General features: G+C 47.2%; 2 long non-coding RNA genes across 8 annotated transcripts; one reads left to right on the top strand and one right to left on the bottom strand.

The window, feature by feature from the left end:
• Nucleotides 1–2,685: 2,685 nt before the first annotated feature.
• On the top strand, nt 2,686–7,441 carry LOC123051382 (uncharacterized). 7 transcript variants are annotated; one of them, XR_006424097.1, is made up of 6 exons: nt 2,686–2,826; nt 2,918–3,222; nt 4,102–4,758; nt 4,852–4,898; nt 7,053–7,173; nt 7,246–7,441. It is a non-coding gene; the product is annotated as an uncharacterized lncRNA (long non-coding RNA). The 7 variants fall into 7 exon arrangements; XR_006424076.1 differs by having other exon boundaries at nt 4,102–4,898; XR_006424062.1 differs by lacking the exons at nt 7,053–7,173; nt 7,246–7,441 and adding an exon at nt 6,198–6,607.
• LOC123051376 (uncharacterized) lies at nt 7,374–9,182 on the bottom strand. Its single transcript, XR_006424041.1, has 2 exons — nt 7,975–9,182; nt 7,374–7,899 (listed from the first exon to the last, which is right to left on the bottom strand). It is a non-coding gene; the product is annotated as an uncharacterized lncRNA (long non-coding RNA).
• Nucleotides 9,183–27,233: the final 18,051 nt, after the last annotated feature.

The following is a 27,233-nucleotide window of genomic DNA, read 5'->3' as shown; positions in this document are numbered from 1 at the left end:
AGGAAACAATGGGTTGGGGCCTAGTTGCATGTAGATGGTGGACTTGCAACTGGGAAAAGAAAAAATGTAGACCCCCAATTGCATATCAAGGGCCGAGTCTCATCTGGGACAAAAAAGGCCAACCCCCAATTGCACGCCAGGGTGGACTTGCGACTGGGACAAAAATGGGTCAATCCCTAATTGCGTATCGTCTCGAGGGTAGAGTTATAACTGGGACAAAATTGGTCGGGCCCCTAGTTTCATACTGAGGGTGGACTTCCAACTTGGACAAAAAACAGGTTGACCCCCAATTGCATGTCAGGGGTTTAGTTCGACTTGCAGCTAGGACCAAAAATGGGTTGGGCCCTAGTTGCATGTTGATGGTGGACTTGCAATTGAGAGAAGAAAAAAGGCGCCCCCCCAATTGCATGTCTGGGGTGAAGTTACAACTAGGAAAAAATTGTTGCCCTCCCCCAGTTGCATGTTGAAGGTGGACCTGCAGTTGGGATAAAAAATGGCTCGGGTCCTCAGTTGTGTATCGAAGCTGGAGTTGCAACTTGGAAAATTTTGGCCGGGCCCCAGTTGCATGTCAGGGGTGGACTTGCAACCGGGAGAGAAAAAGGCGAGCCCCTGTTGCATATCGGGGTGGATTGCAACTGGGACAAAAAATGGATCAGGCATCCTAGTTGCAGGGCTGGGTGGACTTGCAACTAGCACAAAAGATGGGCCAGGCTTGGTTGCGTATCAAAGGTGGACTTGTAACTAGGAAAAGAAATGAGGCGGGTCCATTTGCATGTTGGGGGCGGACTAAGAACTGGGACATGATAGGTTGGCCTTCCCAGTTTCATGTCAAGGATGAACTTGCAACTAGGAGATAAAAAATAGATCGGGCCCAGTTGCATGTCGGAGGTGGACATGCAACTAGGACAAAATAGGGCCGACCCCTAGAGTTGCATGTTGAGTATGAACTTGCAACTATAACAAAATAAATGGGCCATACCTAGTTGCGTATCAAGTGTGGATTTGCAAGTAGGACACAAAAAACGAGGTGGGTCCATTTGCATGTTGGGGCTGGACTTACAACTCGGGCAGGATGGGTTGACCTCCCCAGTTGCGTCTCGAGCGTGAACTTGCAATTAGGACATAAAAAATGGATCACGCCCAGTTGCATGTCGGAGGCAGACATGCAACTGGGACAAAAAAGGTCGACCCCTAAAGTTACATGTTGAGAACATATTTGCAACTAGGGTAAAATAATGGGCCAAACCTAGTTATGTATCAAGGGTGGACTTGCACCTAGAAAAAAGGACATACTCAGTTGCATGTCGAGGATGGACATGAAATCGAGGCAAAATGAGTCGGCCTCTTAGTTGCGTGTCAAGGATGAACCTGCAACTAAGCCAAAAAAATGGATTGGCCCAAGTTGCATGTCGAGGCTGGACTTGCAACTGGTGAAAAAATATTTTCGAGGATGAGGAGACAAGACACTCACTGCATCATCATTGCATGTCATCTCTTATAGAAAAAATAAAAATAAAATAAACAATAACAAAAACACAAAGACAACCGCAATTCGGCCCATTGGAACCCATTCGAGGGGTGCACCGGCAAAAGAAACGAGACTACGAGGGCTCCTATTGGACGCATTCTGCGTCAAACAGCCGCGCGACGCACGCACCGAACCCCCGACTAGGCAGGCCCAATAATAGGGCTGCGATGTTAATGTAAAAAAAGCGAGCCTGCAAGGACTCGATCTCTGGACCTCCATGTTGCAAAAAAGAGTAGCTAACCAGTAGACCAAACAAGCCCTGGTGCTAAAAATGAAGCGTGCTTGTATAAGAACTAATACCAATGAAGAATCTCGACAATTTTTTGAGTTTTTTCAAACTTTCCTTCGAAATTCAGAATTTTTTAACAAACGAGCAATGTATCAAAATACGAAGATTTTTTTAACAACTCGGACACATTTTCAAATTTCAAAAAATAAAACAAAAGACATGAACATTTTTCACAGATTTGTGTTTTGAAATTCGTGAAAATTTTCGGAAAACCCGAACATTTATAGAATTTTGAGAACAAAAATTTGATAACGGGAACAAATTTTCAAAAGCACAAACAGATTTTGTGAATAAAAAAAGGAACAAAATTGAAAACAAGAACATTATTTGAAATTGTGAACAATATTTGAAAATGTGATCACTTTCAAACTTGTGAACAAAAATTTAAAAAACTGGAACCTTTTTGGAATCTAAAAAAGTAAATATAAAAAGAAAATGAGACATTTTTAAAATTTGTGAACATTTTGTTTAATCTGTAAACAATTTTTTTGAATTTGTGAACAATTTTTGAAACTTGGAAACATTTTTTAAACATGAACAATCTTCGAAAAGTTGGAACACTTTTTGAAATACCCGAACATTTTTGGAATTTGTGAACAAATTTTGGAAATGGGAACATTTTTTGAAATCCAAATTTTTTTGGGATTTGTGAACAAATTTTTGAAACGAGAACACTTTTTGAAATTCGATAACAAGTTTTTCGATTTTATGGACAAACTGTTGTAAAATGCAAACATTTTCTTACTTTCGAAAAAATGGATTTGTGAATGATTTTTGTAAATCCCATTTTTTTGGAAAAGAGAAAAACGAAAACAAAGAAGAAAGAAAAAAAGTTTACTTTCCGTCAAAGTTTACTTTCCGTCAAAGGACGCCATACTCGCCTTGAATGCAAATCTATGGCTCCTCTCCCCCCAGCGCCGCAGCCATTTTCGCCAAGAGGAGAGAGGGAGCGAGAAGAAGAACAGGCGAGACGACGCGCCATGGAGTTCCTCCTGCAGCCAATCTGCAGGTATGCCGCTCCGATGCGATTTCTTGAAGCGTCCGCACGATTTAAAGTTTGTAGGTCAGACTGCTTAGTTCTCTCTGCTTGCAAGCCACAGATCCACTATTTTTGAGGTCGGAAGAGTCTCGTGCCGGAAGATTTGCCGGTAGATGGGACAAGGCGAATGGTGGTGGAGGTGGCGCTGCAGGAGGGTATGGTTTTGAGCGGGTCTGCTGGGCGTCAGGAGCGGCGGCGATGCGGCCAATGACGAATCTGCAGCGCTGCACCGGCAGCGGCGATGAGCGGCGAAGGTCCGATCTGCAGCGAGGCGCTGAGGGCAGCGGTGAGAAAGGACAGCTCGCCTCCCATGTCTGAGCTGTCAACGTGGAAGATGAATCCCCAGGCTCCTGGTTCGAATAAGAGGTGAGGGGAATGGAGTATAAATTTGAACACCATTGTTACTAAATTCAGACTGTATGGTTTATGCATTCTTGCTTGAATTGTTTGCTGGTGGAAAACGATTGTGTGATACGAATTGGTGTGGTTGCTGGTTGGTTTGTACTGTTGCTCCTCTGAAGGATTGTTGCTAGTTTAATCTATGAGTCCTGTATTAAATCCTGATTGCTTACTGCTGCTCCTCTGAAGAATTGTTGGTAGTTTAATCTATGAGTCCCGTATTAAATCCTGATTGCTTACTGCTGCTCCTCTGCAGGTTGCTGGTTATTGATAGTTTAATCTGTGAGTCCCGCATTAATTCCTGATAGCATGATTGCTTAGTGCTGCTCCTATGAAGAATTTGAAGTATTGAATTGTCAGGCCGTCTATGGGCATGCATTGTTGCTTATGATTTTTTGTTCTAGTAATACATGGTTTAATGTATTGGTTACCGTAGTTTGAATTGTAAATTTGTGGTTGGTGGATTAGAATGGTTGACAGAACCATGTGTGATCCATTATCCGGTTGCGGATTGGTGTTGCTGGCCAAGCAGGGCACCTTGTCCAACCCGTGTAAGAGCGTTCGAGAAGGCAGTGAGGGTGTTCGCGGTAAAGCCGACGATTTCTACACCGTGTATTCATGGGAGAAGGGATTTGGGATTAGATATGGGTAAAGTCGGCTAAATGTGCAGAGAACAAAGTGCATGCAGGAAATTTTCTACAGATGTTCGGTAAGGAAGGCTATGTTCGATATTAATGTGTATGTTCGTATGATTTGAATTATATGAAGGTTATGTGAATCTTAAGATCTCTGAAGACATTTTTATTTGAGGAACAAGATCTCTGAAGACATTGTTTATGTTTACAGGGGAAAGCTCGTGTGGAGAGCACAATGTTCTGTCGATGTGAATGCCCAGGATTGATAAGGCTTTTATAGACAGAGGACAATGGGTGGTATATCGCCGAGCAATGGGAGAGTCATAACCATTCACTTTTGCCAAATTTCGGTGAGACAATCCACTGGCCGTCCCACAAGCACATTTATGTGTACAGGAGGGACCTGATAAAACACTTGCGGCAGAATAATGTCAACCTTGCGAAGGTGTATAGCACAGTAGGCAGTTTTTTTGGATCGTTGGAAAATGTGCCATTCACGAAGAGGTCTTTGTGTAATCTGTGTGGCATGATTAGCAGGAAACAATCAGATGATGATGTAAGGAAAACGACGGAGGTGTTTGCAGAAATTGGAGCAAAGGACCTCATTTCACATGCAGAGTTCAGGCTGACAAAGAGGGCAGGATCAAGAACCTTATGTGGGTAAGCGGGAGCAGCAGGTTGCAGTACACGTTTTCGGTGATGTGTTAACATTTGACACAGCCTTTCGGCCTTGGTGTGAATAATCATTTCCAGAGTGTTATCCTGGCTGGAGTGCTTGTGTGTGATGGAACCATCAAGAGTTTTGAATGAGTTTTCTCTGAATTTCTGAGAATGATGGGTGGCGCTGCACCGATAACTATACTTACCGGTAAGTTCTTCATTTCATGGCTGTCATTTATATGGTGGTGTTTTCAAGGCCTAAAAAATATGATCAATGTTGACTTTTAAGAAGTTGCTGCAGCTACAACACTTTGCCTCCTTGCCTAATGGCCCAAGATCCACACATAGGTACATGTTGCTCCTTTGCCTTTTAATCCAGGAAAGTGAAATAACTAGTTTAGGTTTTGTGATAGATTTAGCAAGTGTGAATTTCGTATTACTGTGACATAGTTAGTAGGTGTGAATTTCAGACTAGTGTATGTGTGAATTAGAGAATATTTGACATGGATTCAGATTAGTGTGGGAGTTCTTTGACTCCATGTTGTGTAAATGTTAGTTTTGTTAGCTAGATGATGATGGTCCATGCCTGACAATCCTGTATGTTGCATGTACTACCCATGTTTTGATAGAGAAAAAGGAAAAACAATGAGTTATTGTTGCTGCCATGAAACCCCCAATATGAATGGCATTCATGAAATTACACAGAGAAACTTCTCGCATTAGCAACACTGAGTTGTGAATTTCTTCTTCTTATTAACAACAGATGTATCTGTCTTGTCATCATAAAATAAAATTTGGACCGTCATGGGTCATCTACTCTCTGTGTGTAATAGTAACTTGGACAGACAGAGGGTGAACTGAGATGGGGCTTTGTAATAGTACATATATTTATATACAGGAGAGCTTAAGAAGCGCCAGTGACTGGTTATTAATACTACTAGATGTAGTTGATTTTCAGGTTGTCCGTCAATGTTTTAGTCTTTTAGTTATGTTGTTGGGTGCTTGTACTCTGCCTCAATTGTTCTGCCACAAAGCACAAGCAAGCTGCGGTTTCTAGTGTGAGAGTCTACAATGCTAGTCATCTTTAAAATGTTTTCATTTTTAGCTGAGATATATTGTCACTATAGTACTCCTTCAGTACATAAACCTGCCATGGAAATGTTTGATTGCAGCCCAGAAATCAGCCTTGCCATGTAGTAACATGCAAACCATAGTTCAGCCACAATATGTAGGGAAATGTTTGGTTAACAGTATTTTTTTTCTGGAGAAATAGCCTAGCAAGGACAATGGAACTAGTAAGAAGAAAATGGCTGCGCAAAAGTTTCATCACTTAATTTACTTTTCGGCGTTCTGAAGTTGTAGAGCACACGACCATTAGTCATGCGCACTGCTGCTGCAATCTCTTTTGGTTCTTCCTGAAAGTCTAAAGAATTTCACACGTCAAACAGCTTGTCCACTAGTGCCTTGTCTTTGTATCTTTCTCCTGATTACGAAAACGCTTATGAGCATCCAAGAATGGTACTACTGCTAGAAACTTAGCACGATCATCCTGATTTTCTGTTTTTGATACAGTAATGGTGTCGTCTTTTGGTTGTTCTCCTTTGACATAACAATGATGTTGGTTCTCTTTTGGTTGTTCTACAATAGGCATTTTGCAAGGCATGTAGACAAGTCGATCCCCCTTTTCATTCTAGCATGATGCACTTTGTTGGAATTCTGAAGATTAATGTGTCATTAGTGCTCCTATGAATTCTGAAGCAAAACAATAGGCAGCAAGAAACCAAGCATCACCCTGGTTGTCCTATGAATTCTGAAGATTAATGTGTCACGAGTACTCTGTACTCATATATGTGGAGTTGTCAGCATTGAGGGCATTATCTAAAGATTATTATTCTGCTATTCCATCTAAACTGTAGTTACCTTATTCTGCAATGTTCAGGGACCATGCTGTAATTTTGTTTTTCTTACGGGTCTTTGTGCAAGCTGTACTGAATTTCCAGATTTAATATAATGCAGCTCCAGCCGATGCTATATGTTATGGGAATTTTCAGGGACCATTTTATCTTTAATTTTCATTGATCATGTTATCTGAATTTGGACTGAGCTGATGCAGCTCTAGCTGATGCCTAGCCAATGTGTAGTGTCCGCTGGCAGGTGCATGCTGTCTAATGCGGGCTGTCGCAAACTCCCACGCTGATTATAGTGCTGTGGCAATGGACCTTAGGTTATAGCAGGTGGAATGTAGTTGCAGGCCAATCAAACTCAAGAATTATCTATTGTCATGTTTTGCGGATGTTCATGTATCCGACTATAACTTTCAGGACTTGGTAACGATGGAGGTACTGTAACAATTGCTGTATGATGGGTGAAACATGGAAAATATGTTTAAATTAGTTGCAGCCGAGTATTGATTTTTTTTCATGTTTTGCTCTAAACAATGATGGTTCATCTGCGTCAGATTATTTTGCTGATGCTGAGTTTTGCTCTGGACTATGCCTGCAGATTCCTAGGGGAATTTAGAATGCAAGCACCATGGCATGTGTGCTGAGGAAGGTGTTTGTTTTTCATTGTGTGGTGGGTGCTTGCATTTAATGCCTCGCTTATGCTGTCATTTCCTTCAACGGTGAGTTTGCCCTCACATACTTGTTTAAATTTTTGAATTTCGAACATAAAAGGAAGCTGCGTGTCCACCCAGGTTCAGCTTGTCCAACCCCCATAGGACAAAACGAAATGAAGCTGTTGGATTGGAAGCACACATGGTGAAGAGTTGGAAAACAAAAACGAAGGTGCCGTGGATAATTAAATGTGTAGGAACAGTGATCATGTCTGGCAGCAGTAGTATTTTTACTTAAACCGATGCTTACACGAGATTACAGACAAGAAAACACTAGGGCTAATGATAAAGGACTTAGCGCTTAGTACCAAAATCTATTTGGGATTACATATGTTCGTAGTACATCTTGGACGCTGCCACCTGGCTCTACTTAGCTAGAAAGAAATACTAATTGTTATGCTGCCCGAAAATCAGAACCAACCACGCTAACACAAGCACCAGGTTGCTGCCGGCCAGGAGCACCAAATACGCGATGAGAGTCAGACGAGCAACACCACGAAGAACCGGAGTGAGGGGCCGACTGCAGAATCTGTGGCTGAGGACGTACATGTGCAGCTTGGTGGTTGATCTGTGTTTCGTCGGGGAAAGGCTGCTCCCGACGAGATCTGTGTTGGAGAGACGACGATGGATGCACGGACAACAGCGGCTGCTGCAATCCGTGCACGTGGGGCAGGTCATAGCAACTTAGCTTCGGCAGGTAAGTGTCGGTGGATCTCATGAAGCCGCTAGTCTAGCCTGCGCGCATGGTGGAGAAGAAGGTAAATCTAAGAGCGGAGTGCACATATTAAGTGATTGGAGCAGAAATCTTACATCCTTGTTTACGCACATATAGAACCGGGCTCCGGCCCGCGAGACAAAGGTGACGACCTTGCCGCCGCAATCCGGGAAGGGATGAGCAGGAGCTTCCTCTCATGCCTCATGGTACGAGGAAGAAGCTGATGAGCACATGGCCTCGGTCTGGTTTCTTGCAGCGAGGTTGTATGGTATAAGGAGAGAGGAGCAGGAAGGATCGAGAGGAGGATGGGTGGTAGGTGAGACACAGTAGATAAGATGGCCAGTGGATGGTGGCCGTTATGGTCTCAGGCCCGAGCCGTGGCCCAGAACATGGCAGCGCGTCTGAGCCGGTTTGGGGCGGGACGACTACAGTGGCTTTATGTGGGGTAGGTAGATAGGCCCTGGGAGAGATATACTAATAGGAACTAGAAGAACGCCCGTGCGTTGCAACGGGGCCACATTACTTTAAGAGTTCAATATTAATCGTGTTAATAATACATTTAATATTCTCATACATATCAAGTGACACTGGTGACCTTTTTTGTCAATTTAGCAACGGGCTCAGTTGCAACGGGCTCTTTATACATATCAGACAACTCGCTACTACTTAAACTACAACTATGGCTACCAATATTTTTTTGTCAATTTAGCTCAGCAATAGTGCCTGGCTTAATAGACTGCTTTGCATTCACCCCCTCAGAAGACAGAGAGAACCAACTCAACATGTCAGAAGATTAACAGAAATTTCATTTGTATGGCATGAACATATAGCAGGAGCACCAACACATAGATCAGCAGAGAGCAGAGCACAACATGCACACACTCGGGCCATCTATATCATACACACACAGCAACGCACACACGCATCACACTGGCATACACATACAGAAAAGCAGGCACACACGCATCATGCGCATTGGCCGGTGCGACGCACGCAGAGCAAGTACGTACGCACGGAGAGCAAGCTAGCAAGCACGCACGCATCCAACCCCGCCGCTGCATGCGCTGGCAGAAGGTGAGACAGCAAGAAAGACTGCACATTGAAGCTGTCCATGCAAGGCTGGAGGTGCTGAGCCGGTGACGACGGTGTTAGGACGGCGCTTGATTCGTTCCCGGTGGCGTGGAGCTTGGGGCGGCAACGCGGCGATAGCTAGTGCTCGGGGATGGGGGTTTGGGGCGGGGGCAGTCGACCCGATGGCTGGCGAAGTTAACGGGCTCGGGCGGCTGGAAATTCGGCGGGTGGCGGCGGCACGGCGCGAGGATGGGATAGGCGGAAAACCTAGCGGGCGTTCAACTACCAATACCCACGCCTTTTTAGGGGAAATGCTTGTGAAAATAACGTGCGACGACGACTTAGCGAGCGGATCCCCTTAAAAAAGACAGCGAGCAGATTCCCTTAAAACTGGTAGGAATGGATACGATTGATGACATTGATAAATAGTGGTGAATGTTGGCCTAATTTACTATCATCATGCATGGAAACGAATCATCAAGAAAAAGAATACTTCCTATTACTACACTCATAGGAAGCTTCCTAATCTCTGCTACCAAACAGTTTCTGCCCAAACAAGGAAGGAAAGTTATGGACGTGATTTGGAAGGAAACAAACGTTATGAAGATTAATTGTGATTGACTGTGATTGATTCTTTTACATAAAGACATTACTAAATAATTTGCGTCAGTATGGAAAGTTCTGATCCGTTCAGTTTTTTTCGTTGTGTGAGAGGGTGAAGTGAAAATAAATCGATGAAGTGGGGGAGGCGACGAAAAAAATCTATGACGGTTAACCTATGAAAAAAACCGGACGAAAGTGGTGGGACGAAAAAAACCTGGAAGCGAGACTACCAACTGCTCCATTAGAAGTAGAGATACATAAAAAATACACAGGCCGTTGCGAATCGTAGTGCCACGGGACGGAGATATCCAGTGCATCTGAGCTCGAGCTCAGAATAGCACTTTCCGAGTATATACGCGTATATATGAACGCTTGCATTTGTAATGCGTTAAAATAAAAAGCACGTGTACATGGACAATTGCTAAACTGACACGAAACTTATACTGGAGCTACTTCATAGCTAATGTGTCTGGAGTAGCTATTAGATGTGGTGGATGATTTAAATGTGACATATTTATTTTTATCTAGATGTTTTAAAAAAAAGATTACCTCCGGCCTATGCATCTTTTGCGATACATGCATCTATTTTATTAATTATTTATAAAGATCTTACAAAATAATACATCAGATAGATTGAAGCCATCATCTTAGCAACAACTATCGCTACTCCTATCTATTTGATAAAGGGGTGCCGATAGTCCGAGCCTAATACCAAACAAATATCGTACCAAAGTCTAATATCAAAAGCCGGAGGCCCTAACCAAGCCACATACTGGGTTTGGGGAACAAACCGGTCCGACGCACTCTCATATGTCGTCGCCGCCGTCTTCCATCAATCCATCTTCAGAGCAGAAACTAACGCACTGACCTTGCCAGACCTTTCTACCATCGACGCCATCATGACGCTAGACAGCGTCCTCCTCCTGTGCGAGTCCATCCTCACGCATCGGACACCGAGTCTCCACCGCGCTATGCCGCCAAGATCCGACGCCATCAATAAGTAAGATGAAACACCACTCCACCAAAAAAGCCAACCACTGGTCCCTCGAGCCCGTGTACACCTCCAAGAATGACGCCCCAAGGGAAAACGGCACCAGAGCGCCACCGTCATCTGATCTACTGATCTAAGATTTCCTCTAGAGGTAGCGGACAGAGGTCTGGAACTTCTCCACGGCGATGCCTTCAAGAAGGTAACGCCACAAAAAAGAGTGCCGCCATCGCCGGTCTTGGCAGCAAGCCGAGAACGAGGTTTTCACCTGGATCCGCTCGACGAACCTCCGTCTCGCATCGTGCGCACGGACCACCACCAATCTCCGCCGCCCCGGAGTAAGCAAGCCACTCTGGCGAGATCAGATCTGACCGGAGGGCCAACCACGCCCGCAACCGACTAGTTCACCAAAGCCCTCCACGCAGCCGCCGATCCGAGGTGCTGTAACGCCGCGCCATCCGCCGCCAAGACGAGCCACCGCCGCGGAGGCTCAGATCCGGGGCGCACTTTCACTCGCCCGGGTGCGCCGCGCCACCCTCACGCGTGAGAAGGAGAGGCTCCTCCGCCACCACTGTCAGCCGCCTGGGCTTAGCCGGGCGGCTTCCTCCAGCGGCTGCGGAGGGCAGGGATGGGAGGAGGAGTCACCGGTGGCTAAGGTTGGGGCCCCTCAGCCGCCCGCACGGGGGTGACGGAGGGGAGAGGAAGGGAGGAAGCTGCTGTGTGGTGGCGGCGGCGCTGCTGCTAGGTTAGGTCGCGTAGGCTAGGTTCCTTGGCGTTCAGCGGAAAGATTGGCCTTGCAAATCTGTTCTAAATGTCCATACATGGCGAAAAGTTGCATTGGTTGAACGTCAAACAATTTGAACTGTTGTATGCGGTTTAAATTAATTTTATTTGCAACATTAATCTGTTCATGGATTCCTAATGAAGTGGTAGGTATGAGAGGAGGCGTAGGACGACAAACCATGATGCATGCAATGAGAAGCAACCTAAACTTAGCGCTAGAGCTACAGGGTGACCACTGACGAGACAGTAGACGATCGACCAAGATTGCTGGTTGCTGCTAGCAGCCAGTGAGGAGATGATATCGATGGAGCTGCAGCTAGAGCTGGAGTAAAGCGAATTTAATGGTGGAATCTTTGTCTGACAGTTGTGAATTAAAAGCCCATATGATCTATCCATCTATCTGCTGCTATGTGTGTCTTGGTGTTGAATGCAGAGCAGAGCTCCGATCTGATGCAGGATGGACGCGGGGCGGTGGGACTTTTCTTTTTTGCGCCGAGCTAGAAACATAGATGTAATAATACCCTGATCCATTAGCGAATGTTCATATATGTGACCCGAATGTGATTAGTCATACATAGCGAGTTTAGTTGTTAGAGTCTGACAAGCACACATATACACTTTTATGTTCCAGACACATTACCTACCAGTTAACCTTTTTACATGAAGCGAGAACGCCAGTGCAAGAGAGAATGTTATGAAATTTGGGTCGTCTGCCCAGCAAGAGAAACGCTAAGCATAGAGTGATTTTGGACATGGTGTTACAATATATGACTTGAATTAATTCAGGCTAGAAAAATATTGGTAGATTTATAAACTAGAACTCAGGAAGTAGAAGTTCCGCCCAAGTTACGGCACAACAGAATGACTCACCCTTTCGGAAGGGTTTGATGAGGACAAATGTGGCCCTCTTTAATAGGGGTAAGTTTATCATTGGAGACTGTTAGTCCACGGGATTTTGGGAGCGTATCTAGCTTAGGAATACACCCTTAGTTCTTCAATATCCGTCTCTTTATAATATTGCACAATGTAAGGCGGCGTATGTTGGTACAATATTAAGGATGACTCCTTTAAGTATACAATTCAGGAGAGCTCTGACCGAGGGTAAATGAAACGCCTGGATGCATTTATTTTATAGGTTAATAAATGTTACCTTGATTAATAAATTAGACATGTTCCAGTGGAGGTTGACTCCTTTGGGGAAGTTTTCTGTTAAATCTATATACATGGATTTGATTAATAATACTGGGTTATTTTTAGATTAAAGCATATCTGGAAAACCAAAGTGCCTTTGAAAATAAAAATTTATATGGCTAAGATAATCTAGCTAAGCGCATGTGGCAAGGTGGTAAACAATGTTGTTTCTGTGATCAAAAGGAAAGTTCACCGTTTGTTTCTTGCATGCCCTTTGACTACTTTACTATATGGCGTACGATTCATGTGGCTTTTTTGTCTACCTCCACGTACAAGTATATCAAATATATTTGGCAATTGGTTGGGTGGGGTGTAGCCTAATCATAGGGCACGAATCCGAGTGGGAGTTTATCCCTTGCTTTGGGTTGTATGGAACTGTCAGCATGATCATATGTTTAACAATAAAACAATTCACAATTTTTTGCATGCCATCTTTAGAGCCACATGATGGATCCATACATGGTCCTTACTACAACATGTAGAAGCTTGGGAGTTTATGGTATCTGGGTGCAACCACTGGTAGATGGTAGCATGTGATACATATAACCGGTTTGGATGGCGGTCCAATAGTATGGTATGTGTGTAGGTATGTATCCCTATTTTAGACAATTGTAGTTGTTTAACTTTTAGTTGTTACTACTTTCGTTCTGGAACTTGGTACTTGCACTTTTTTTAATAAATGGTTGCATGCATATAAATGATGCAGAGCCGGGGTATGCGTCCTTTAAAAACAAATTAGCAGGGTCTGCAATCGTGAAAAACATCATAGATGAGTGTCAATCCAACTTTGAAGACAATCAACATTCTTTCTTTTCACTCTATGCCCCATAAGGATCAGATCTTGCTTCAAAAGATGTTTCCATGTGTTGAGAGCAAGCGATTCCGTTTTAAAAATCTTGCCATTTCTCTGAGACAAAATGTCCCAACTTCTAGAATAATGACAAAGAGCAATTCCTTTAGGCATGAGTTGGAAAGCTAGGACCACTTCATTATATATGGAAATTCCTTTCAACTTGCTGGGAAGAATGAAATTCCAATAGTTTGAGCCATGTCTCATTCCCAGAAAAGATGCATTCTAGCTTCCTTCATTCCTTGGCATGCACTGATCGATCTTATTCAATAATGGATGGATGGATGGATGCTAGCTCGATCGTCTCATTACTTCACTAGTTAGTTCCCCATTGTACTAAGACCCAATCACCTTTAAGAAAGTTTTTCCTGTAGTACCTAAATCAACTATTTTTAGGTTTGAAAATTTCTGGATGCAAATCGGGGAATTTAAAGACACTGTCAAACAAATTCAAGAGCAAAACATTCAGGTTTATGATAATGCTAAAAGGATCATTGCTAAGTTCAACAGGCTCAAGAAGGTTTGAAGAATTTGGCTAAAAATATTTCTTAGCTAAGCATTCCCATTAAAGCTACCAATAAAGTAATATTTTTCTTCCACTCTATGGAGTAGTTTAGACCTCTAACTGATATTGAGTGGAATGGCATGGATTTTCTCAAAGAACCTTGGTTCACTTGCTCAACCTACAGAAGATATGTTGGCAGCAGAGGACTACCATAAGATGGGTCAAATTCAGTGAAGCCGATTCTAAATACTTCTAGGTTAAAGCTATTTTAAAGTACATGGTTAATCATATAGACAGTCTGCAAGATGAGTTAGGAAATAGTCACAAAGGACATCAAACCAAAGCTGCCATCCTCTGGAGATCTTTTTAGCAAAGGCTCAGCACATCTGTTCCTATTCATAATCTCCTCAACTTAGATGCTTTGCTAAACAAAAGAACAAATCTGTCTGAGTAAGCGCCTTTTCCTAAATATGAAGTTGACTCTGTAATTATGGAGCACCCTCTTGACAAATGTTGGCCCGAACTACTGAGACCAGAGGGTCGTGGCTACCCGCTACTGATAGTACTTGCACTCAGCTCACTAGTAACACACACTCACTAGTGCAAGGCAAGACACACACACGAGGAGGAAAAACGCTCACGGGATACTAGTTGTATGAAGCTCAAAATGCTTGGAATGGAATGCCTTACAGCGACGGAGCTCGGCTCCTTATATAGGCTAGCGAACCGACTATGGTACGTAACGGGTGACGTCAAGCACATGAGTGAGCTCATGGCTTACGTATATTTCCTTAGCTACTAAGGCTACAGCAGTTGCAGTCATTTATTCATTTTTCACTGCTGCCGACATGCAACCATGCATGCATCTGAGACTAGCTACGTAAATGCTGCTGCTGCCATTGTGTGCACTGGAAGACCAAGGTTGACTCAACATTCTCCCCCTCAACCTTGTAGAAGGAGCTTGGTGTCGATGATCCCGACCTTGTCGCGCAGCTCCTGGAACCGGACACGACCAAGTGACTTGGTCAGGATGTCCGCCTTCTGTTCACCAGTCCTGATGAACTCCACGATCACCGAGCCTTTCTCGACGCAGTCACGTATGAAGTGATAGCGGAGATCGATGTGTTTGCTGCGGTCGTGAAGCACTGGATTCTTACAGAGGGAAATCGCCGACTTGTTGTCGACGAAGATGAGGGCAGGGGCGGTGTCCTGATTCAGCATCTCGCCGATAAGGCAAGCAAGCCAAATGCCTTGACAGGCTGCTGTAGCTGCCGCGATGTACTCCGCCTCGCACGAAGATACGACGACAACCTTCTGCCTCACCGATTGCCAGCTGACGGGACTATTCCCGAGAAGGAATAGTATGCCCGAGGTGCTCTTCCGGGAGTCCACGTCACCAGCGTGGTCAGAGTCGCTGTATCCGACCAAGCTTTCGCCGTCGCCACGATGATACACGCATCCATGCGTGAGCGTACCCGCGATGTACCGGAGCAGGTGCTTGACAGCAGCGAGGTGATCGCTTGCCGGGGCTTCCATGAACCTACTCAGGTACCCGACAACGAACGTGATGTCCGGTCGGGTGTGCACGAGGTACCTGAGACTCCCGATGATGCTACGGTAGAGTGTAGCATCCACCGCCTTCTCGGAGCTCTCCTTGCTGAGCTTCAGCCGTGCCTCCATTGGAGCGTGCACGGCATGACAGTCTTTCATGCCTGCTCGCTCGAGCATCTTGGTGGCGTAGGCCGTCTGCGTGATCGTGATGCGACCACCCTCCTGGTTCACCTCCAGCCCGAGGTAGTAACGGAGCAGCCCAAGGTCGCTCATGCTGAAGAGACGATGCATCTCTCCCTTGAAGCGTTGAACCTCTTTAGGCTCTGCCCCGGTAATGACCAAGTCGTCGACGTAGATGCCGACGATGAGCAGCGTGTTCGCGGTGCCACGCGAGTACACACCATGCTCAGAAGCGCTGCGTGAGAACCCAAGGGATGCGAGGCTTGCATCGAGCTTGGCGTTCCATGCCCTTGGGGCTTGCCGGAGACCATACAGGGCCTTGTGTAGTCGATACACGCCCTGCTCGTGGCCCTTGGCAACGAACCCGGGTGGTTGGGAGACGTACACCTCCTCGTTAAGGTCGCCGTTGAGAAACGCCGACTTGACGTCCATGTGGTGTACCTCCCACCCGCGGTGAGCGGCCAGGGCAAGGATGAGCCGCACCGACTCCAGCCTTGCCACCGGAGCGAAGACTTCCTCGAAGTCCACTCCCTCACGCTGCACGTAGCCCTTTGCGACGAGGCGCGCCTTGTGCTTGACAATGGCACCATGCTCATCCTTCTTCACCTTGAACACCCACTTGAGCCCGATGGCTCGGTGCCCAGCAGGCAGTGTGGTGAGTGTCCAAGTGGCGTTGTCGTTGATCGACGCCAGCTCGACCAACATCGCGTGGCGCCAGCAATCCTCTTGCTCGGCCTCCGCGAATGTGGTCGGCTCCTCGCCGGCCATCAGATGCAAGACGTCGTCATCATCAACATCCTCTTCCTCGGGCTGTTGCGGTGTTGCCACAGCCTCGTCGAGGAGATCCCCCATGCGCCGAAACCTGTGGGGGGCGCCAACACTGTCGTCGGCGTCGAACAACTCCGACCTTGCTGTTGGCGGGGTCGCGAACAGCCTCCCGGGAACCACCTTGCTTGATGTCGGGGTGTCTGGGGACACCATACCCGGGGACGGTGTTCTCGGGGTTGCGGTTCCCGGATCCACACCTCCCGGGCTTCCCGGCGTGGCAATTCCCGAGGTCTTGCTTCTCGGGGTTGTAGAGTACATCAGGTACTCCACGGTGAAGGAGCTGCTTGCCGGGGCCTCCCCCGACGCCTCCCATGTCCATCGCGCGTCTTCGTCGAAGATGATGTCGCGAGAGACATGTACGCGCTTTGAGACGGGGTCGTACATCTTGTACGCCTTAGAGCCCGTCTCGTAGCCCATGAACACCATTGGGGTGCTCCTGTCGTCGAGCTTCTTTAGCTGTGGGCGCGTCGTCTTGACGTGCCCGACGCAGCCAAAGGTACGAAGGAAGCGTGCATCGGGCTTCCTCCCATACCACGCCTCGTAAGGCGTCTTTTCGTCGACGCTCCTTGTGAAGGAGCGGTTGAGGATGAAGACGGCCGTGAGCACGGCCTCCCCCCAATACGTGCTCGGCACCTGCTTTGCCTTGAGCATGCAGCGTGCCATCCCAAGCACTGTCTGGTTCCTCCGCTCGACGACGCCATTTTGCTGCGGTGAGTAAGGGGCTGTGAGGTGACGTTGCACCCCTTTCTCGTCGCAGTGCTTGTAGAACGTGGTCGACGTGAACTCACCGCCACGGTCCGTGCGCAGCACGCGCAGCTTGTGGCCACACTCGACCTCTGCTGCCGCTTGCTGCTTGACGATGGCTCGCTCCGCCTCATCCTTGGAGGCGAGGAGCAGCACCCACATGAACCTGCTGTAGTCGTCGACGAGCAGCAGGATGTAGCGACGCCCTCCTGGCGTTGCCGGGGTGATTGGGCCGCAGAGGTCCCCGTGAACCAGCTCCAGGGGTTTCTGCGCCCGATAGCGTGCCTTCTCGGGAAACGGCAGACGCCGCTGCTTCCCCGCAAGACATGCATCACACAGCTTGTCGGCGTGCTCGATGTGAGGTAGCCCACGAACGAGGTTGCCTCGCGCCATCTTTCGCAACCCATCGAAGTGCTGGTGTCCTAGCCTGGCATGCCAACGCCACGCGTCGGATACATGGCCCACGGCAAGGCACACAGGATGCACGGGTTGAAAGAAGAATTTGTAGAGGCGGTTCGGCGAGCGGGTAACCTCGATGAGCAGCCTCTTCTGCTGGTCGTGCACGGTGAGAACACCGCGCCGGATGCCGATGTCGAACCAGCCCTCGTCGAGTTGTCCAACACTCACAACGCTGCTCGTGAGCGCCGGGATGAAGTAGACGTCCGTGAACGCTCTGTGATCACCCCCTTTGTCGGCGAATACGACGGTCCCGCGCCCGTGGATCTCCACCACGGATCCGTCCGCGAACCGCACCTTCTCGGTGATTGAGCGGTCCAGCTCCGCGAACGCATCGATCGAACCAGTCATGTGGTTCGTGGCGCCGGTGTCGAGGAACCAACCCTCACTTTGCTTGCCGCCTGCAAGCGTGGGTGTGGTCACGGCTCTCTCCTCGTTGAGGAAGACGTAGCCGCACGCACATGCCGTTGTCAGGGAGCCATCTCCCGACAACACGGTGGACCCCGAACACTTTGTTGTCGGGGTGTGGCTGACCTGAGTCTCCGTGCGCTCCTGCACGGAGTCGATGGTCGCCAGCATCATGGTCGGAGCATGGTCCGCCATATGCGTCTTGCCGCGCCAACTTGCGCGATCTTGTCGGGTCCCGAGGTTTTCGGGGACGCCGTCGCCGGGGTGTGGCTCCCCCACACCCGAGCCTTCATCGCCTCCCAGTCGACAGGCCCCGAGAACGTCATTGTCGAGGTGTGGCCTGTCACTGGAGTGATGGTTCCCGTGGACGGGCTCCGTGCCTCCTGCACGGAATGGGTGGATGTCGGGGCCGTGGTCGTGGGAGACGCTGAGCTCTCCTGCACGGGCTCAACTCTTGCCAGCATCATTGCCGGCCCACCATCCACGTCAGCCTGGACGAGGTTTGCCGTTGCCGCGGCTGCCTCGTCGGCTTTCCTCCTGTGGCAATCCCGGATCCAGTGACCCGACATGTTGCAGTAGCGGCACTTGCCACCGTTGCCAGCGCCTCGCCCTGCCTGGCTTGGCCTGCGACCGCGGTTGCCGCCACCGCTCTGGGCGCGGCCTCCGCCTCTGCCGCGACCTCTGCTTCCCGTGGGGGCGCCTCCCCCACTGCCGGAAGAGCCGTCGCGGCCGCGCTGCTGAAGCTGCGCGTCCCACTGCTCCCTGGTGAGCAGTAGTTCGCCGCCAGCACAGTTGTTGGCGTCGTCGCCACGCTCCTCGACGACCTTCAGCCGCCCTACTAGTTCCTCGATCATCATGGTGGAGAGATCCACCAAGCTCTCGATGGACCAGGCCAGTTGCTTGTACTGCCTGGGGACGACGCGGAGAAACTTGAGAATCACCATCTTGTTGTCGATGGGATCTCCGAGCGTTGTGAGCTCGTTGACGAGACCTTGCAGCCGCAAGGCGAAGTCATCGACTTGTTCACCGGCCTTGAACCGGATCTCCTCGTACTGGAGGCGCAAGGTCTGGGCCTTAGACTCGCGTACGCGCTCCACGCCGATGCGCAGAGCTTGATGGTCTCCCATGCTTCCTTGGCCGTCTTCTTGGCGCCAAGGGTGAGCACCATCTCCTCTGGGACGGAGCGCAAGATCGCCTCCATCGCCAGCCGATCCTCCTCGTACTCGACATCGCCGGTTTCCACGGCTTTCCACATATGCCGCGCCTCCATGATGACTTTCATCATGGCCGACCAACTGGGGTAGTTGGTCCGCGTGAGGAGGGGGAAGGAGGTGCTGGACATGCCCACGTCTCGCACGGAGCGTGGCGCACCTAGCTCACCTCCCGGCCTGCCTCGCAGCGCGAGCGCGTCCACCGCACGGGTGTCCTCAGCCGAGCTCTGCTCGGCGGTCTTGGAACCGTCATCGGCGACGCCTCCTTTCGGCATATGCTTCGGCATAACCCGAGGCTCTGATACCAATTGTTGGCCCGAACTACTGAGACCAGAGGGTCGTGGCTACCCGCTACTGATAGTACTTGCACTCAGCTCACTAGTAACACACACTCACTAGTGCAAGGCAAGACACACACACGAGGAGGAAAAATGCTCACGGGATACTAGTTGTATGAAGCTCAAAATGCTTGGAATGGAATGCCTTACAGCGACGGAGCTCGGCTCCTTATATAGGCTAGCGAACCGACTATGGTACGTAACGGGTGACGTCAAGCACATGAGTGAGCTCATGGCTTACGTATATTTCCTTAGCTACTAAGGCTACAGCAGCTGCAGTCATTTATTCATTTTTCACTGCTGCCGACATGCAACCATGCATGCATCTGAGACTAGCTACGTAAATGCTGCTGCTGCCATTGTGTGCACTGGAAGACCAAGGTTGACTCAACAACAAAGCCCCTGGGCCAGATGGATTCAACACACACTTTGTTAATTAAGCATGGTTGGGATATTATTACCCTTGTTTTTCATGCTCTAATTGAGGACATATTTCATGGTAAAATCAGGCTGCATAGTTCCTACATCACACTCATCCCCAAGAAGGATTCCCATATTTCCGCCAATGATTTCAGGCCTATTTCTTTGTTAAACTGTTCAATCAAGATAATCACCAAAAATTTGACAAACAGGTTGCAAAAGGTTATTCTCAGTATTGTCCACACCAATCAACAGTACACACCAATCATTTTGAATGAAGCAATGCACAATGATCTCGACAATACACACACTGCTACTCATCCTTGCCCTGATTTTCCAGCGATACAATATGCTGATGATACAGTCCCGATAATGAATGCCTGTGAAACTCAACTCCAGCAAGTGAAAAATCTTGTGATGCGTTTCTATGTGTACACTTGTTTGAGAGTGAACTTTGATAACTCAGTGATGGTCTCAATCAATACTGGCCCTGATAAGATGCAAGTTTTGGCTGGTAATTTGGGCTGCAAATTGACAGTTTCCCTTTTACATACATGGGCCTCCCCCTGTCTGACCAAACCAAAAATGGAAGATTTTGTTCTTGTTGGAAAAGAATTCGCAGGAGGTTGGCTGGCTGCTCCACTTTGCTATACTATGAAGATAGGACTATCCTTATCAAATGTGTGTTTTCTAGCCTTCCAACTTTCTTCATGAGCACATTAACTATTTCTGCTGGGGTTTTGGAGCAAAACAATAAATATTTTAGGCACTGCTTTTGGAGAAAGTATGGACTGGAGGACAAAGGTTCCTCTCTCATTGTTTGGGACAAAGTTTGCCTCCCCAAAGACCATGGGGGCTTGGGAGTAATAGATTTAGCAACGCAAAATAAGTGTCTCCTGGTGAAACATCTTCACAAATGCTTAAACTATGAGAATCTTTCTTTGGTCAAATTTATATGGCATTCTTATTACTTTGAAGGATTTGTCATTGACACACCAGTGGGATCATTTTGGTGGAAAAGAATCTCCAAGTTAATCCTTGAATTCAAGAAGATGCCGAGAGGAATCATAGGCAGGGGTAATACCATCATGCTGTGGCATGATAATTGGGGCAATGACAATCTCAAAGGGCACTTCCCTGGATTATACTCTTTCACACTCACTCAGAATAATATCTTTTAAAGAGTTCATTATGACACCACACCCTTTTGAGCATTTTTCATACACCTCTTTCAACCCATGCTTTTCAGCAATTTCGACATCTTCAAAATTCTATACAGACAATTCAGCTGTTAGATGCTACTGACAATTGGAAATATCCTTGGGATAGTTTTTCTTACTCATCTATTAAGACGTATAAATGGTGATACCTCAGGAGAGCTTGCTGGCCCCATCTTCAAGAAAATTTAGAATAATGCCGCCATGCTCAAATACAAAATTTCCTTTTGGTTGCTTGTTTATGAAAGAGTCAATACCAGGAATTTACTCTATATGAAGTCTTTTTTTTTGCCCTTATGTAACTGAGAGCTTTGTCAGACAGGTTCTGAAGAAACAACTCTTCATTTATTTGGGATTGCCCTTTTGCTTTGAGTCGTTGGGACTCCATTCTCACCCACAAGAACAGAGGCATATCAACCATGGATGAGATCATGCTTCTAGTCCAAGCTCTGCCACCCACAATTGCTCTTGAGATCGCCATCGTGGGATGCTGGCACATTTGGATGCAAAGAAACTCCAAGATCTTTACAGCTCAACCTGCATCTATCACCTCTTTAAAAGATTGCTCAGGAATGACCTTTTGCAGGTTAGGCTACGATAAGAGGAAATTTGAAGGCACACTTTGCAGATGGATTGAACAACACCTCAACTAATCCATCATGAATATTTTGGGATTCACTAGAACTAGAGTTGGTTAATTGGCTAGTCTAGTTTCTTCCTTAACCAAGTACATGTATTTGATATTGTTAGATAGTCGATTGGGCCAAAAGAAAAATCAAGCTATTAGATTCTTGCTTCGACCTTAAAATTTCTTTTTTGACGCGAAAACAGTAGTAAATTATTCTACTGTGTAACTTTATAAATCAAAATGTTTACAAAGACGGAGTTACCTTCTACCTTAATCTTCTCCAATCCTGCCAGTAAATTAATTATTTCAATCTGACGATTGTTTTATTTTTTGCGGGTCCAATCTGACGATTGTTGTTATGTAAAGGTAATTAATTTGTTCTGACATGTGCCAAGAGCGTAACTGCAAGTGTTCAAGGTTCGCAAATTTCACCCCCAGGCCCAGTGCTCTGCTACATACAAAACGCAGGAATAAGTTCGTTTTTCATTCTGAAACTGTACCTGATCTGCGTAATTTGCAAGGTTTTGGACTTCAGGCTACCGTCTTCTGAAGAAATTGCACTGAGTCTGAGAGGTGGCGAGCGAGGTGATGAGCTTACTCCATTTCAAATTATTGGGCTACCGACTTCAGGCTACCGACTTCAGGCTACCGTCATGGCAGATAGAAGCCGAAGTGATGAGCTTACTCCATTTCAAATTATTGGGCTGAAATGAATTAAATACAGCATGGAGACATTACTCTCTGTGTGTGTATGTGTGTGTTTGTGTGTGTAAAGGCTGTTGCATTTATGGAATCTGGAAGCTGTAGTGATCAGTACCGTGGTATGGGATTGCCGTGGTATTAATATATGTGGGCTTTTTTTGACCGCTTGATTGGCTGCTTGTGCAAACTGAATAATGACGTGGCACATCGCTGATGTGGACAGTGCGTATGATGAGAGAATAAAAAGTAGTGGGGAGCAACTTCTTAGTAATGATAGATGTGGGGGATATTTGTATGCATACACGCCATGTGGGGGATATTTGTATGCATGTGCATGTTACTTTCTCTCAGGATATACCATTACCAGCAAGTACATAAAATTACCTTCATCTGAATATCCACAAGAAGTATAGACCAGCAAGCGAGTTTTTAACTCCTGATTTCTTCGTCACCCTAATTAACCTTAGGTCTATCCATGTTTTTGTACCATAATCTACTGACAAGTACAGTATACTAGCTAGGCAACGTCACATGCATGGGCGCTGGTACAGAAAAATAGGCATCAGCAAATAGGATCTGCATTTTGGATGTATCAGCTTGACATCACCTGCTACATACATCTACAATCGATTGCTACAGTCAAAAACATGGGAAGAAAGACAGGCTCTCACAAGCACAGCTGACATTATGATCTGCTTGTACGTACACCATCTAAATGACTTGAACAAAATTTCAAATATTATGAGATTTCCCCGATCGATTAAGATTCTATATATTTATGTCTGCTAGCTCGTCCCTGATTCACCGAAAACGTCAAGAAAATTAAGCATGCAGTGCCTTCAAAGTTTCTAACTGATCCCAGCTCCTCAGTCCTGGCGTCTTTCTTCATTATTTCCCCAGCTGACAGAAACTCGACGCACGAAAATTCGAAAAGCCACAAATATCCGTAAAACACCAACTGAACTGCATATACTACGATCCATATGACGGGAGAGAGAGAGAGAGAGAGAGAGAGAGAGAGAGAGAGAGAGAGAGAGAGAGAGAGAGAGAGAGAGAGAGAGAGAGAGAGAGATGTAGGAGATGGACGGTGATCGACCGGTGTACGTACTGATGAAATGGCACTGAGATATTGGCGCGGCTCAATCAGATTATACCGAGAAGCATATGCTTCTGCAACACGATGACCTGAGTGAGCCGAGCCAATACCGCAGCTGCGATTTCATTTGGTCCCTGTTTTCTTTCTTCGCCTAGCTAGCTAACGCCTAACAGACGATCAAGAGATGGCCTTGAAGCAAAGCAACATATAGCTAGAGATCGACGCATACAGCCGTTGATGGGTGCAGCTTGAGGTAAAACTTGGATCGATCGGCGTGGAATGGGTTTCTGGGAGTGCAAGCGTATGTGAGGGAGAGCAGCAGGCGATAGCTAGCTAGCTAGGGTTTGAAGGGAAGGGAAGGGAAGTGCGTTTGGTCGAAGCAGACCGCCCCCTGCCGGCCATCTTATATGGACCTTCCGGCCCCTTCCCGGCCCTCACTCTCCTTGTGTTGGTGGCCATTGAATTCCCCCGGCTACCAAGCTACCAAACGCGTACAACATCGACAGGCTGCAGCATTAATAGAAAATTTCTCTCTCTCTCTCTCTCTCTCTCTCTCTCTCTCTCTCTCTCTCTCTCTCTCTCTCTCTCTCTCTCTCTCTCTCTCTCTCTCTCTCTCTCTCTCTCTCTCTCTCTCTCTCTCTCTCTCTCTCTCTCTCTGGCGCAAAGACATAAATGAGATTCCCTCGATTTCTGTTGGGCGATCGATGGATGAATGCACGTATACGTACGTACGTATGCCCGGTCGTCCATTCGAGCTAGTTATACGCTTATACTACGACGTGCGTGCTGCGTGCCTCTCAATTTTACTACCGCTTGATCGAGCACCACGTACGTGACGTGCGTGCACGAAACCCTCGAGTCTTGGTGACTGATTTTGCCAGGATATACGTCGGTGGTGCGCGCGCGCGCGTTGCCTGGATCGAGAGGGGATGCCTGGGAGCTCCGGGGTTGGAGGGCAAAAGGGACGGGGCAGGGAGGGCCGGCCGGTGCTAGTGGCCGTGCCGGTGCCGGTGCGGGTGGACCTCTCTTTCACTGCGGCGCAGGCAGAGGCAGGCCGGGGTTAATGCAAAGGGAATCTCGTCCTGCCGCGCCAACTTATTGCATGTATGCGCGCCCATCCACATCCACTGCATGCGAGTGTGCTGTCTTGAATGCGTCTCGTCCCCGTCCCTTTGCATCGGTCCTACGGCGAGCCAACTTTGCTTGCATCCCGTGGACCGTGAATCCATGTTCATCTATCAGGATCCCCCCCCCCCCCCCCCCCCCCCGCTCGTTTAGGTCTCTCTTTTTCTTTTTCTTTTTCTTTTCCTTTTCCTTTGAAATGAAAAGTTATATCATGTGCTCTACCTTATATACCAGTCCCTCCGTCCTAGTATAATATAAAAGCGTTTTTAACACTACTAGTATGAAAAACGCCTCGCTCTTTAGAGGCATGAGTGGTCACAACTCGACGTAGTCTAGCAGTTCTATTTGGCGCATGAATGTCATGACACTAGTAGAAAAAGGGTCAAACGTGAAGCACATTAGTGCTGGTTTGAATTAGAGCCGGCACTAATGTGTGCCGGCACTAATGTGTACATTAGTGCCGATTCGTGGCGGCGATCAATAGTACCGGTTCGTGGCGAACCTTTAGTACCGGTTCATGCCACGAACCGGTACTAAAGAGGCTGCATCAGCCTGCGGTCAGGCTATGGCCCCACCATCACCATTTAGTGCCGGTTCTTACCACGAACCGGTACTAATGAGGTTATGGCAAGCTGTTTTTAGTCCCACCTCGCCAAGAGAGAGACAGTATGAGCGGTTTATAAGCCGTGAGTGCACAGACAATGACGAAGAGTTGCAATGCTCACCTACATGTTGATTAGCTTCAAGCCTTGCGGAATAACATAGATTGCACTGAGCTATGTGCAGTGCAGCCTACACTATTCCGAATGGCTTGAAGCAAATTAACCAGCATTGCACCACTTTTTTTATTTTTAATAACTTATTTAAACTCCGGACTTCTTTTGTGTTCAGTATGCAACATTTAAAGCGACGTCATCAATTTCCAACATGTTCTGACATCATTTGTTGTTTTTCGGTCATTTACCTAATTGTTTAGAGAGCTAAATGACCGTGAAATTGAAAATCACTACAAAATGAATCCTGAAAATGTTGAAACTTGGCATGGTATCATCATATCACCCGCATAGCATGCGCGAAATAGTAGAGAGGGTCACGGCAAAAACTGGACGCACTTCGTGTACAAACTGGACAAACTCTTTCCGAGTATCAGGGTTTCGGAGTCCGGAGTGGGTACTAATGTGCATCCCACCAATCAGGAAGAATCACACGGATCGTGTGTTTCTTTCTAGCTCTTGCGAGTCGTTGGATCAAGGGTGTGTTTCTTCCTAGCTCATGTGAGTCGTTGGATCGAAACTACCACAATCACTTTGTGAGCCAGACGACCCTATATATAGCTAGCCCACCTCTCGCCTTCCCTGCATAAGTCTTTCAGTTCATCGACTACATACATCTACCAGTTCATCGACTGCATACATCTACCAGTTCATCGACTGAATACAAATCATTCGAATTCGCCATCATACGTCCAACCGTGCATTTGATATGCATATATATGCATCACGAGCCACGGTTGGGCTGTATGATGGCGATACCGATTGGTTTGTTCTAGATCCGACATAAAAGGTTTGATACAACTTCTTTTTTGTGACATAAGAGCTATCTCTCCTCCTACCTATTTTAGTTACACAACTACCTATTTGTGCCAAATTTTCACTTTTGTTGTTGCTCTTGCATCATAAGCATCCATGTTAACTGGACTTACAAGTAATGCAATTTAACCAAACTATCTTGTGATCTTCGCCAAGAGAGAGGCAGTATGAGCGGTTTATAAGCCGTGAGTGCACAGACAATGACGAAGAGTTGCAATGCTCACCTACATGTTGATTAGCTTCAAGCCTTGCGGAATAGCATAGATTGCACTGAGCTATGTGCAGTGCAGTCTACACTATTCCGAATGGCCAATAAAAGAAAATAAGTAATGCAGAAAAGAAAAAAATTATAATAACAAATTTGTTGGCGCACTGCCCTGTGGGTCTACCAGACCTAGGGTGTGCAAATGCAGGCCCAGGAGGGCCAACAGACTCACAGGGCAGCGCGCCCTAATTAATTAGGCCCAGAAGCCTGCTATATAGAGGAGTTCGAAGAGGTAGCCGCGGTTGGGTTTATAAACCAGTGCGGCTGCCCTTCGCCGGGCGAGGTGGAACTAAACTTTGGGGTGGCAGCGCAAGGCCTTTAGTACCGGTTGGTGGCTCCAACCGGTACTAAAGGCCCCCCCTTTAGTACCGGTTGGTGGCTCCAACCGGTACTAAAAGCCTTCGTTTCCCGCCGCTTGGCGTGGCGAAAATAGGCATTTAGTACCGGTTGGAGCCACCAACCGGTACTAAAGGCCCATCCTATATATATAGCTCTTACAAAAATTTCAGTTTCATCCCCACTTCGTCTCCAACCTCCGCCGAGCGCGCCGCTCGATCCCGTCGTCGCCGCCCGTCGTCCGTCGTCATCGTCGCTGTCCCTGCCGC

The sequence above is a fragment of the Triticum aestivum genome, chromosome 1A (genome assembly GCF_018294505.1).
Source record: "Triticum aestivum cultivar Chinese Spring chromosome 1A, IWGSC CS RefSeq v2.1, whole genome shotgun sequence".
NCBI classification, from domain to species: Eukaryota; Viridiplantae; Streptophyta; class Magnoliopsida; order Poales; family Poaceae; genus Triticum; species Triticum aestivum.
The sequence above is the reverse complement of the archived record's forward strand: the minus strand, read 5'-3'. Positions and strand labels throughout refer to the sequence as shown.